This window comes from Sceloporus occidentalis, unplaced genomic scaffold (genome assembly GCF_023333645.1).
Source record: "Sceloporus occidentalis isolate IW3139 unplaced genomic scaffold, rSceOcc1.0.p SCAF_33, whole genome shotgun sequence".
NCBI classification, from domain to species: Eukaryota; Metazoa; Chordata; class Lepidosauria; order Squamata; family Phrynosomatidae; genus Sceloporus; species Sceloporus occidentalis.
The window spans coordinates 10,921,312-10,934,822 of NW_028317013.1; positions in this window are offsets into that span (position 1 = coordinate 10,921,312).

Below are 13,511 nucleotides of genomic sequence, written 5' to 3' on the forward strand. Positions count from 1 at the left end.
TTGGCTCAATTCAACGGATAATCAAATTAAGAATAAATATATAACTAAAGTTCTATCTTCCTCTATGTCAGGGGGAAAAAAAAGAGGAGTAGCCATGATATTTACTAATAGAATAAAAGTTGATATAATATATCAAGAGACGGACCCAGAAGCCAGATTTATAATAGTAATCTGTAAAATACAAAACGAAATATATACTATAGTTAATTTATATGCTCCAAATATGAATTCAGTAAAGTTTATAGAAAATGTATTTCATAGGGCTGAACGATTTGCTAAGGGAATATTGATAATGGCGGGAGATTTCAACTCATATCAGATATTATAATGGATAAGATGTTAAAAAGAGGTGAATCACCTGGGAAAGAAATAATCAGATCCGCTAGATTACTGACAAATTTTATTTAAAAAAAACAAACTTTTTGACATTTGGAGAGTCTTTAATCCCTGTGTCATATGCAAGAATAGACCTAATTATGGGAAATAAACTTTTAGTAGATCGTGTTAAGAAAGTGTTAATTAAAAATATAACATGGTCCGATCATAATGCTAAAATCTGGGAAACCTATTCAAAAATTAATCAAAATATACATAGGGAATGGAGATTGAACCTTAATTTATTGAAACAAAAAACACATTTAGAAAATTAGAAATTAATGCTAATCTATATTTTCAAGAAAATGACAATGAAAATGTATCCCGGTCTACATTGTGGTGTGCTTATAAGAGCATAATAAGAGGTCATTTGATTAAATTAGGTAGTTTAGAAAACAGAAAAAGAGGATCTGATCTTTCTACATTATACATAAATTTATATGAACTTGATACGATAAATAAAAAATCCCCAACCAAAATTAGATCTAATAAAATAACTCTAATTAAAAAAAGAATAAATGAATTAGAAACAGAAAAAATAAATATAAAAATTTAGAAAGATTAAAACAGTATTGGTATTATAAAAACAATAGAGTTGATAAAATACTAACTGATAGACTTAAAAAAAAAACAAGCAAAAGATCGAATATATAAAATAGTGGAAGATAACAAGGTATATATGACTCTAGAAGGAATCGGGAGTATATTTAATCAATACTATGCATCTCTTTATAATCTAAAAAACGATATACACCCAGAAGAAATTAAAACTTTTTTTTCTGATTTACCCATTCATAAGATATCCATAGATCAACTAAAATAATTAAATAGACCAATTGAGGAAAAAGAAGTAATAAAGGCAATTGAAAATCTTAAAAATCAAAAAAGTCCAGGTCCTGATGGGTTTTGTGGAGAATTCTATAAAATATTTAAAAAGAATATAACTAAAGCCTTAGCAGCAATATTTAATGAAATAAGTAGGAAGGGAGAAGCTCCAGAAGAGCTTCTAAGGGCAAATATATTACCAATACTTAAACCTAAGAAAAGCTCTGAAGAGATAAGGAATTATAGACCTATTTCTCTTATTAATGAGGATATTAAAATTTATGCGACAACATTAGCGAATCGGCTGAAGCAAGTAATATCGGAGATAATTCATTTAGATCAAATAGGCTTTATTCCGAATAGACAAACATATAATCATTTCAGAAGAATTATTGATATACTTGATGTAACAAATATACAAAAAAAACACGCTCTGTCTTTTGGCGTTAGACGCCGAGAAAGCCTTTGACCAGGTGAATTGGGACTTTATGTTCCATGCTATTAGGGCTTTCGGAATTGATGGCTTATTTACCTCAACAATTAAATCTTTATATTTAAATTCTACGGTGAGGACAATTGGACAAAATATTAAAGCAGATTGGTTTCACTTGGCAAATGGAACTCGACAGGGCTGTCCCCTCTCCCCCCTATTATACATAATGACCATGGAGATTTTCGCAATCTCCATACGTAAAAACGATGAGATAAAAGGCTTTCACTTCCTACAGGAAGAACTCAAAATATGCTTATACGCAGATGACATTCTCATAACTATAGAAGAACCTGAGAAATCGATCAAGGCCCTGATGGAAACGATTAAGAAATATTCAAATATTTCAAATTATAAATTGAATATAGAAAAATCGGAAATTCTCCCAATAAATGTACCAATTCACTCTAAACAAATAATACAAGAATTTAAATTTAGCTGGAAACAGCAAGATCTTAATTATTTGGGGCTAAAAATAACACCAAAAGTAGAAAATATAATCGACCTGAATTTTTTGCCTCTATTAAAAGAAACAAATTATCTTTTGAAAGAATGGCGAAATACAGAACTATCCTGGATAGGTAGAATTAATGTGATTAAAGCATATATCCTCCCAAAATGGATTTACTTCTTTAGACATATCCCATTAAAAATACCAAGCTCCTGGATCCTCATGCTATAAACTAGTTTTAATAAACGTATTAATAATGGAAGAAAAATGAGAATTAGTATAAAAAATTTGGCAAGAAAAATAAATAGAGGTGGACTGGATTACCCTAGGGCCAAAAGTGCATACGACGCATGTATGCGACTACACTTATATAACTTACAATGTCAAATAAATATTAACCAACCATGGTTTAAAATAGAAAGATCTATGGTTAAGATTAACTGACCCACATGTATGTGGCAATACCAGACAAAATTAGAGGCAAAACATATAAATAATATTATAATAAAAGACACTTTGCAAGAATGGAAAAAGATTAAGAAAAAATTGAATCTAACTAATAAGGTTCTAGATAATACGAAACTGGATACCATAGAACTTATTATTTCTAATATAAATTTAAGTATTTGGAAAAATGCGGGAATTGAAGAATTAAAAGATATTTTGCTTAAAGATAACATAAAATCTTTTGATCATATACATAGGGAGTTTAGTATACCTAGCTCAGAAATATTTACTTATTGTCACGACACAGCGTACAGAGGAGACACCGTAGTCAGGTAGGACTGGCAAGGATGGTCCAGAGAGCCGAGGTCAGGATGCCGGAGAGCAGGATAATCGAGGAACAAGCCGAGGTCAGGATACCAGAGATCAGGATAGTCGAGGAGCAAGCCGAGGTCAGGATACCAGAGATCAGGATAGTCAAGGAACAAGCCGAGGTCAATAACAAGAACAAGCAGGAAATAACGCGTACTGGGAAGGCACTACCGAGATAGGCACGACCATCAGAAGGCAAAGTCTCAGAGTTCTAAAGTCTCTTAAATAGGCACAGGAAGTTAGGCACTAATTGGAGATTTCCCGCCAAATATTCAAAGTGCCGTTGCGTCACTTCCTGCGCGGCCATCTTGTGGTTGGCGATTCCGTAATCTTCCCATATAGGTTGGGGTAGTACCTGCCGGCGCCACTAGGTGGCGCGCAGAAGAACGAGTCCGGACTCCAGAGGAGGACCCGTCTCCCGGTTGCAGCTGCTGCGAAGACCTCGTGCAGGTAGGCGGTCTCCCTCTTCCTCGCGGCGGCTGCGGCTGCTGTGTAGAAGCGGGGGGTCTCCCCCTTCTTCGCGGTGGCTGTGGCTGCTGAGTAGACGAGGGAGGTCTTCCCCTTCTGCGTGGTGGCTGTGGCTGGAGCTGCCGTGCGGAGGCAGGGGGTCTCCCCCTTCCTCGCGGCAGTTGTGGCTGGAGCTGCCGTGCAGAGGCGGGGGGTCTCCCCCTTCTTCGCGGCGGCTGCTGCTGCTGCTGGTCCGAAGCGGGGGGTCTCCCCCTTCTTCGCGGCAGCCGGACCGAAGCGGGGGGTCTCCCCCTACCTCGCGGCTGCTGCGGTTGCTGACCGGGAGGTCTAACCGCTGGGGCCGTAACACTTATCTGAGAATAAAATCATTTATAATACAAGCTAGATATAAAGAGGGCAAAGAACTCCATTGTAAACTTCAAAATGTGTTTAATAAACAAGATATAAAAAAAGCACTGTCTAAATCGTTTGAAATAATCAACAAAATGGACGAGAGCTCAATAACACCAATTATAACAAAATCGAATAGAGATACAACGAAACAAATAACAGAAATAGATTGGTATAAAGCAATAAACAATACTTATAATCTAATTCATTCCATAACAATTAGAGAGAATTATTTTAAATTAATTAATCAATGGTATCTAACTCCGACAAAAATAAAATCTATGTTTCCAAGTTCTTCAGACAGATGCTGGCGATGCAATCAGGAACAGGGAGATTATAAACACATATGGTGGACGTGTATAAAAGTAAGGCCTCTCTGGAGGTTTGCCTTTGAGCTCCTAGAAAAAATAGGTAATATTAAGATTAATAAATCTCTGCTTCATATATTCCCATCTGAATTACCATAAAAAATAATAATAATAACTATCCACATATTGGCAGCCACAAAAGTATTGATAGCAAGAAATTGGAAAGAAAGCAAACCATTCTTATATCTACAATTGGGAAACCAAGTGCTATTTCAACTACAGATGGAGAAAGGCTTGCATTGGACTAGTTCACAACAGAAAAGAAAAACAACTATATATGAGGACTGGATTATTAAACTAAATAATATGAGTAATATAAGAATCAACACATATTCCCGGCTTTTTTTTTTTTTTTTTATTTAAGATGCCAAATAGTGTATTATACAACTTACACCTAAGGATGATATCTTGACTTCTTAATTGCTAATTTTCTTTGTTGTATTTTTATATTTGATGTTTAATTTGTTTGTATGTATTGTGAAAATAACAAAAATTAAAATTAAAAGAAAAAAAAAAGAAAAAGATGTGGCAGATTAGATTTGTTTAGCCCCTTGATGACAATTGACATCTCAATGTCGTGGCATCCAGCAACACAGAGAGCGGCATTACGTGCCATGTCCTACCCCTCCCCGTGTCATTGTCCACCATATACTGTATGGTGGCGGACACCCATTTTAAAAGAGCTTAGGAGGCAATCAACAGTTTGCCACCAAAGCCCCACACGCTAACCCCTTCCCCGATACAGAAATATTGTTAGCCGATCTCCCTGGGATGCTGGACTACCCACTTCCTGCATAGACAACTCGCAATCCTGCCAAAATGATGGATGGCGCCAATAATTGTGCAACCTGACTCATGACCCACCAATAACCAGATCCACACCAGAATCTCCACTCCCAACGGATCTTTTTCTGGATTCGGAGGCCTCCTGGCTCAGGATTAGGAGGCCTCCTGGCCCACGATTCAGAGGCCTACTGGCCCACAATTCAGAGGCCTCCTGGCCCACAATTCAGAGGCCTCCTGGCCCACGATTCAGAGGCCTCCTGGCCCACGATTCAGAGGCCTCCTGGCCCACGATTCAGAGGCCTCCTGGCCCAGGAACTGGTCCTGTCACATGCCGATACTTGAGCAGGGACTGCAGCTGCTGGCAAGAAGGTCAGGTCATGAAGTCAGTCAAGTGCACAGGTCCTTGTTTCATATCTGATGGCACCCAGGAACGCTTCTATCCTGCAGAACCTGCAAGGTAAGGGAGAAAACATGCACAAACGCACACACACAAAGAAAAACAACTCACTGTTGTTGTGTTCTGAAGAGACCCCTGCCACATCCGCTTGGGGTATTACATTCACCCCTACCCCACCAGTCACAGCCCCCACCCCTCTCACAGATCCTGTACGTCCCTGTATTTCCCCTGAGTTAACCCTTTGTCACCACACACGCAGAGCGGGAGGGGTAACCCGCCTGCAGTGTCACCAGGGTCATGACCCCCTTATGCCAATGACTCCATGGATTTTCTTTCCAGATAATTTATATTTTGCACACCATTTGCCTCTTAATCCCATAACGACCTATGACAAGCCAGACACGTCACGTTAAAATGGTCAGTTAACGACCAATGATGTGCACGACATGACATAAAACAAGCTTAGAAAGTGATCTAAGATCACTTTGTTCACTTGACCGGTCTTGCTGTAATGCCTCAATGTGGAGGCATTCAGCAACACTGAGATCGGCATTAGGGACTATGTCTGGCCCCTCCCAGGGGCATCCACATCCGCCATAAGGGTTTAGGAGGCGATCAACAATCGAACACTCCGGAGAGCAGTCACAACTTCCACCGCAAGAGATTTTGTCACTTGCAAGATAGCGGCGCATCCTTTAAAAAAAATAACCAAGTTGCCAAAGTTTCCAAGACGGTCTCTCCAGACCCTCTTGAGAACTCTGGCTCCTCTTGCAGGTTGAATACAGGTACTGCATTCAACCATGCAAGTCAATGGAGCCCAGCTTTCTCATCGGTCATCTAATGTGATTAGTAGAATAGAAAAAAAAATTAAAAAATTTTGAAGAAAATAAAAATAGCTAATAAAAATGTTTCAACATTTAAAAATAATTATGCAGTGATGTCACCATCAGGCAACCCATCCAGTTCCAGCAAAATGTAAAAAAAAGTCCAAAAGTAATAAAATAACTACAATTTCAAAAAATTATGTTTGTTATTATGAGCAAGTGTTAAAATTTGCGCTGTATCTCCCTTAAAATGAAACCATTTTAAATACCCTAGGGGTGTCTACTTTAAAAAAAATGAATTAGGTAAATTGGAGTGGTCGGGTTCAAAGATAGGGCATAGGCACAAACTGACCAAAATGGAGAAAATGTGACCTTTTAACCTCCAAACAACCAGAGAAACTCATGCATGGGTGGTATCATTATAATCAAAAGATGTTGCTGAACACATATTGGGGTGTTTGACAGTGACATATAACAGGAGCTGTAAATTCACACCTGAAATACAATTTGTGTGAAAAAGAATAAAAAAAATACTACAAACTTTGGCAAAGGTTGGTGGTAGAATCTCATGCATGGAAAGGGTTAAAATATCAGCATTTGTTTTCAGAAATATATGGTTTGATGGGTTAAATTAGCCAGCTTCATAGATGGCCCACTTAGGACATGGTTAGGTCCAGATGTCAAAGTTCCAAATTTCCCAAACTCCAAACTTCCCAAATTTTACCTCCCAAACAACCCGACAAACCCATGCATGGGGGTATCATTGTACTCGGGGGATGTTGCTGTAAACATATTGGGCTGTGGTATATACATGGCGCTGTAAATCCATATGGTATTCTTGTCCTGAAAAAAACAATATATAACTTGTGTGAGTACACTAAATGGGTGAGGAGAAAATTACAGCTAAACACGAGCACAGCAAAAGTGTTAAAACAGCCTTGGCCACAAAGGGTACAAAAAAATGTAAAAACTGCCTGGTTTTTAAGTGGTTAAGTAGTCTCCTCTTAACACTTTCCAAAGTGTCAATATCCTTCTGGAGAACGGGGTCTCCAAAACCGTACATGCTGGGTCTGAACAGATGGTATAACCAGCACCCTATTCTTGCTACTAATGCTTGTTTTTTCCGACGCTTTATTGCATTGTCTGCTTACATGAAAGTCATCAGAAAAACAAACAAAACAACAAAAAACTCTAGGGACCCTCTTTTCTAGACAGATACTTCTATACTCAGGCAGACATACATGCATACCCAGGCAAATAGCAAATGCATACTCAGGCAAACACATACTATGCAGATACCACCCTTGAGATAACCATTTTCTAGCATTATATGCCATACTAAATTAATAATTTAATCTCTGGTTTGATCACAACAGTTTTCAATCGCTCACCATATTGTAATTTACTGAGATTAATTTAATTATTAAGAAAAATGCATTTTGAAATATGTATCTGATGTAAAAAATAGGTAATAGCACCCCCATGTGTTATATGCATGTAGCTACATATAATATTTTGAGTTTAATCAGGTCTATCTAGCCCTGCTCTATTCACTAAATGTCACTCTACCCAGGAAAAACCCAAGCGGACCGTGGATGTTCTCCTGCGATACACAATCTTACACCTGCAAGACACGAGTATCTTCATCCTCAAGTTCCTTTTCATTGAATTGGAAAGCCTAGTGTCCCCAGAAGAAACAGTAAACTTGAACACTAGGAAACTAGGGAAAGGCACCAAGTCTTCAACAAAGGGCCTCTGGACCAATAGAAAAGAGGGATTGTGATTGTTGGCCTATCCACAAGGTCAGTAGTATTGCTTCACACTATTGGTGGGAGGGTTGCAACTGCAATGCCGTCTTTTGGGTAGTGAAGTTTTCTACGGTGACAGCTGCTCTGTGACAATCCATTCCAGCCAACACATGCCACTTGGTAATAGGGGTGAAGATGAAAGATATGATGTCTGGCCCTCCTGAAAACTTGGTTGAGCTACACGCAGCGGAGAATGGGAGCACTTCATTGAGTGGCCTGCAGGAGAAAGTGCAGAGCACCCAGGATTACGTTCAATGAGACAGGGGCAGCTGGTATCGAGGAGGGACAGGGCCAGGCAGAACCATAGTCACATGAGCTAGAGGAGTTCATGCAGGCTGACGGATACGGGGGAAGTGGCTACCTTGCACCTGCTGGGTATTCACCCAGAGATTTGTGGCCTGCTGGAGGTCATTTTGCAGGACTCTGGCAGTGCTCCTCCTTGCACAAAGGCGGAGGTAGCGGTCCTGCTGCTGGGTTGTTGCCCTCCTACGGCCTCCTCCACGTCCCCTGATGTACTGGCCTGTCTCCTGGTAGTGCATCCATGCTCTGGACACTACGCTGACAGACACAGCAAACCTTCTTGCCACAGCTCGCATTGATGTGCCATCCTGGATGAGCTGCACTACCTGAGCCACTTGTGTGGGTTGTAGACTCCGTCTTATGCTACCACTAGAGTGAAAGCACCACCAGCATTCAAAAGTGACCAAAACATCAGCCAGGAAGCATAGGAACTGAGAAGTGGTCTGTGGTCACCACCTGCAGAACCACTCTTTTATTGGGGGTGTCTTGCTAATTGCCTATAATTTCCACCTGTCACAGCATGTGAAATTGATTGTCCATCAGTGTTGCTTTCTGAGTGGACAGTGTGATTTCACAGAAGTGCGATTGACTTCGCGTTACATTGCGTTGTTTAAGTGTTTCCTTTATTATTTTGAGCAGTGTATATATATCGGCAGCAGGGGGTAATATTAATATATATTGGCTGCAGGGGGTATTATCAATAAATATTGGCTGCAGGGGATAATATATATATATATATATATATATATATATATATATATATATATATATATTGGCTGCAGGGGCTAATATTTATATATATCGGCAGCAGGGTATAATTTTTAGGTATATCAGCAGCAGGGTATAATATAAGTTTATATCGGCAGCAGGGGCTAATATTAATATATATCGGCAGCAGGGTATAATATAAGTATATATTGGCAGCAGGGGCTAATATTAATATATATATCGGCATATATATATGTACATATATATATGTACATATTGGCAGCAGGGTCTAATATTAAAGAATGAAAAATATCTGCCAGTTCAGCTGTTATTTTGAAATCATATTTCAATCACGGTCTTTACTTCAGAGATAAGCACATATTATGTAGTTAAAAATGGATGTCTAACACACACACATATATATATATATATATATAGTGTATATGTAGCATTTTATAATTGGCCCCCCTACTTTGGTCCCTGCCCCCCCCATGTGCACCCCCTAAATATGAAAGCTGGAGACGCCACTGTATTTGGGCTATCTTTGAAGGCGGCGAGTTCAGCTTACCCATCAAATCATATATTTTCCAAAACTACACACCCCACACCCCAGGCTATTCTAAATGCTGGTGTTTAAACTCTGCCCCTGCACACATTTAACCACCATCCTTTATCAAAGTCTGCAGTAGTATTTTTTTTTTACCACATATATTCCACATTAGGCATGAATTTACAGCTCCTAATATATATGCCACAGATGTACAACATCCCAATAGCAACATCTACTGAGTAAAGTGATACCACCCATGCATAGGTTTGTTGGGTTGTTCGGGGGGCTAAAAGGCCACATTTGGGAAGTGTGCAATTTTCTACCTGGAAATTTTACATGTGGGGCACCATGTGTTATTTGGGATATTGTGGAAACGGGGCACTTAACCCCTTAAGGACCAGGCTGTTTTTTATTTTTGTACTTTTAACACTTTTGCAGTGCTCATGTTTAGATGTAATTTTCTTGTCATCCATTTAGTGTACCCATTCAAGTTATATTATTGGGAAAAATATTTTACTCATCCAAAACAGGTAATGAAAAAACCTGCTAAATAGATTCTACTATTTGTGCTGCGTTTAGAAAAAAACTAATGTTTTTCTGCAAGTACAAGTAGCAATTTTTTTCCAAATCTGGTCATTCTGCCCTATGTGCTATTCCGGGTATGTTTAAAGCCAGCCAATGCAATTTACCCCATCAAACCATATATTTTTGAAAACTAGGCACCTCAAGGTATTTCAAGTGCTTGTATTTTCACCCTTTCCATGCACTAATTCTACTACCACCCTTTGTCAAACTTTTGTGTTCAGCAACATCTGCCAAGTACAGTGATACCCCTCATGCATGGGTTTGTCAGGTTGTTTGGGAGGTAAAATGCCACATTTAGGAAGTACGCATTTTTTAACTTGGAACTTTGACATCTGGTCCTACTGCCCCATGTCTTAATACGGCCATCTTTGAAGCTGGCTAATTCAATTTACCCCATCAAACCATATATTTTTTTAAAACTAGACAACCCACGCATGGGCGTAGGAACCCCTAAAAATCTGGGGGGACAGCACTTTCTCCCCATCTCTCACACTATCTACCCCCTCTCACACTTTCTATCTACCCTCTCCCTACCCTCCCTTCTCACACTCTCTACCCCCTCCCTTCTCACACTATCTACCCTCTCTCTACCCCCCTTCTCACTAGCTACCCTCTCCCTATCGTCCCCTTCTGACTAGCTACCCTCTCCCTACCGCCCCCTTCTCACTAGCTACCTTCTCCCTAACCCCCCTTCTCACTAGCTACCCTCTCCCTACCCCCCCCTTCTCACTGTCTACCCCAGGGGTGTCCAAGTTTTTTCTGCAGTGGGCCACTTCATCAGAATTGTATACGTGCGCAGGCCGCACTCAGTTTTCACTGTGATAAAATATGGCCTTTAATAAAATATGCAGATTAAAATAAAGTAAATGACACAAAACCTTTACTTTTCCTCTCACTGATTCCTGGGCGTAGAAAGTTTTGTGACTACAAATTTAGGATAATTAAAAATGAAATATTTCTATTTATTCTAGGGATTCACCAAAATGAAAATTCTGGACCAAAACATTCACGGTTTACTTAGCCAAAACCAAAAATGACCCCCCACCTTTAAGAATAATAATAAAAACTCACATTTTTTATAAAAGTAGGTAACACACCACAATTGGACAAAAAAAATTAGCGGCCTCCCTCTGCGTTCGAGTTACTGGGGGGGGGAATCTGCCCCCCCCCCCCGGTTCCTATGCCCATGAACCCACAGTATTTCAAATGGTGATATTTTACCATCAGACTTTGTCAAAATTTGTGGTAGTATTTTTTTTTATCAAATTGTACTTCAGATATGAATTTACAGCTCCTGATATATGTCACTGTCACACAACACCCCAACACCTTTTGATTAGAGTGATACAACCCATGCATGGGTTTGTCTGGTGCTTGGGGGATAAATAGGCCGCATTTGGAAAGTGCACTTTTTTTTCCATTTTGGTCAGTCTGTGCACCTATGCCCTATCTTTGGACCTGGCCACTCCAATTTACCCCATACGTTTTTAAAGTAGACACCCCTCGGGTATTTGAAATGCTTTTATTTTAACTCTTTCCATGTCAGGATTTTTGGGAAGATACAGTGCTAATTTTAGCACTTGCTAATAATTATAAACTTAATTTTTTATTTTATTTTTTTTGGACTTTTTTTTTTTTTTTTTTACATTTTGCTGGAACTGGATGGTTCCTCTGATTGTGACATCACTGCATATTTTCAAAGGTTCTCTGGAGCAGTAACAGCACATCCTGGGGTGAGTGTTCAGTGTCGCTGAATGCCTCGCTCTTTTTTTTATTTTTATTTTTTTGGACATCTGGTCAATCTGTGCCTATGTCCTATTTTTGGAACACACCAATTATTGGGTTGATTGGTAGCTCTGTATCCACATCTTATAAAGACAGCACAGCGATCTCATCACATCCAATTAAACACAGGAAGTGTCATTACTATCACATTATTTTTTACGATTTATGAGAAAATAGGCAGTTCTCGTTGCTTTGTCATGCCACTAGTGAAACATGCATCAAGTTTTTATAATTTGTGAGTTTTCTCCCACCCCCATATGAAATTCTTTCATCACTAACTTAAGTAAACTCTATGCCAGATCCTTAGTTTACAAGATTTTGGAGATCTGGCTAGTCACAGAGATATTACACCATACCCCTTGATAGTTTTTTAATATAAACATTATAGCCACATTTAAACAATCTTTGTTGTTTTTTTTCAGTTTTAATTAAGATTTTATATTGCTTTCTGGAGGAATTCTATAATTAGCCACATGTCGATCTGATAACCCATAAGATCTTGAGAAAGAAGCTTGAGAAAGCAAAGAAAACAGAGGGAAAAAAAGCCTTGCAATTCTGAATGCATCTATTCCCCGAAGTCTGCTCCTGACTCCTCTCTCGTTCTAACACAAGCAGAGTAAATCAGGTTTATCCTTGACCAATTCTGTAAAAACATAAACAAGCATTAGAGACACAAAAAAGGTGCACACAGTTAACAGCAGACACAAAGAAAAAACAAACCAGTACATGCAAACTAGGCGTGCATAATTGCATAAAATCCCCTATCTATCCAGACATCAATCGGCAGACACAAAAGAGCATGGATTCTTTGTTTAAAAGTAAGACAGACGCAGCCCACCCAAGACGTCTCACTGTACATGCCTCTGACACAATAGGCTAAAGGAATGATTGACACTGTCCTATGTACACTAGTAATTATAAAATAAGGGAAAGATAGATTTTGTTAGGTGTTAATGTTAGACTGTTTTTTATTATTGCGAGGGCAGTGGGCACCTTCTAACCCACAAAATGGTAGCAGGACAGGTACTTAACAGAGCCGCTGGGCGGTTGCTCTCGGGAAGATTAAAGAATTGACATAGCCAGTGTCCAAACTACTTTTAAACACTCGCACAACCCAGGGAATGAGCTAGCAATATACATGAACATGTATGAACTAAAATATTGCCTTAAAAATATATAATGTTTTACTTCATCTACTGATATGTGAATATATATACACTCACTGGCTACTTTATTAGGTACACCTGTTCAATTGCTTGTCAACACAAATGGCTAATTAGCCAATCATACGGCAGCAACTAACATGCATTTAGGCATGTTAACATGCTGAAGTTCAAATCAAGCATCAGAATGGGAAAGGAAGGGGATTTAAGTGACTTTGAATGTGGCATGGTTTTTCGGAAACTGCCCATCCACTGGGATTTTCACAACCATCTCTAGAGTTTACAGAGAATTTTCCGCAAAAGAGAAACTATCCAGTGGACGAAAATGCCTTGTTGATGTCAGAGGAGAATGGGCAAACTGGTTCAAGATGACAGAAAGGCAACAGTAACTCAAATAACCACTTGTTACAAACAAGGTATGC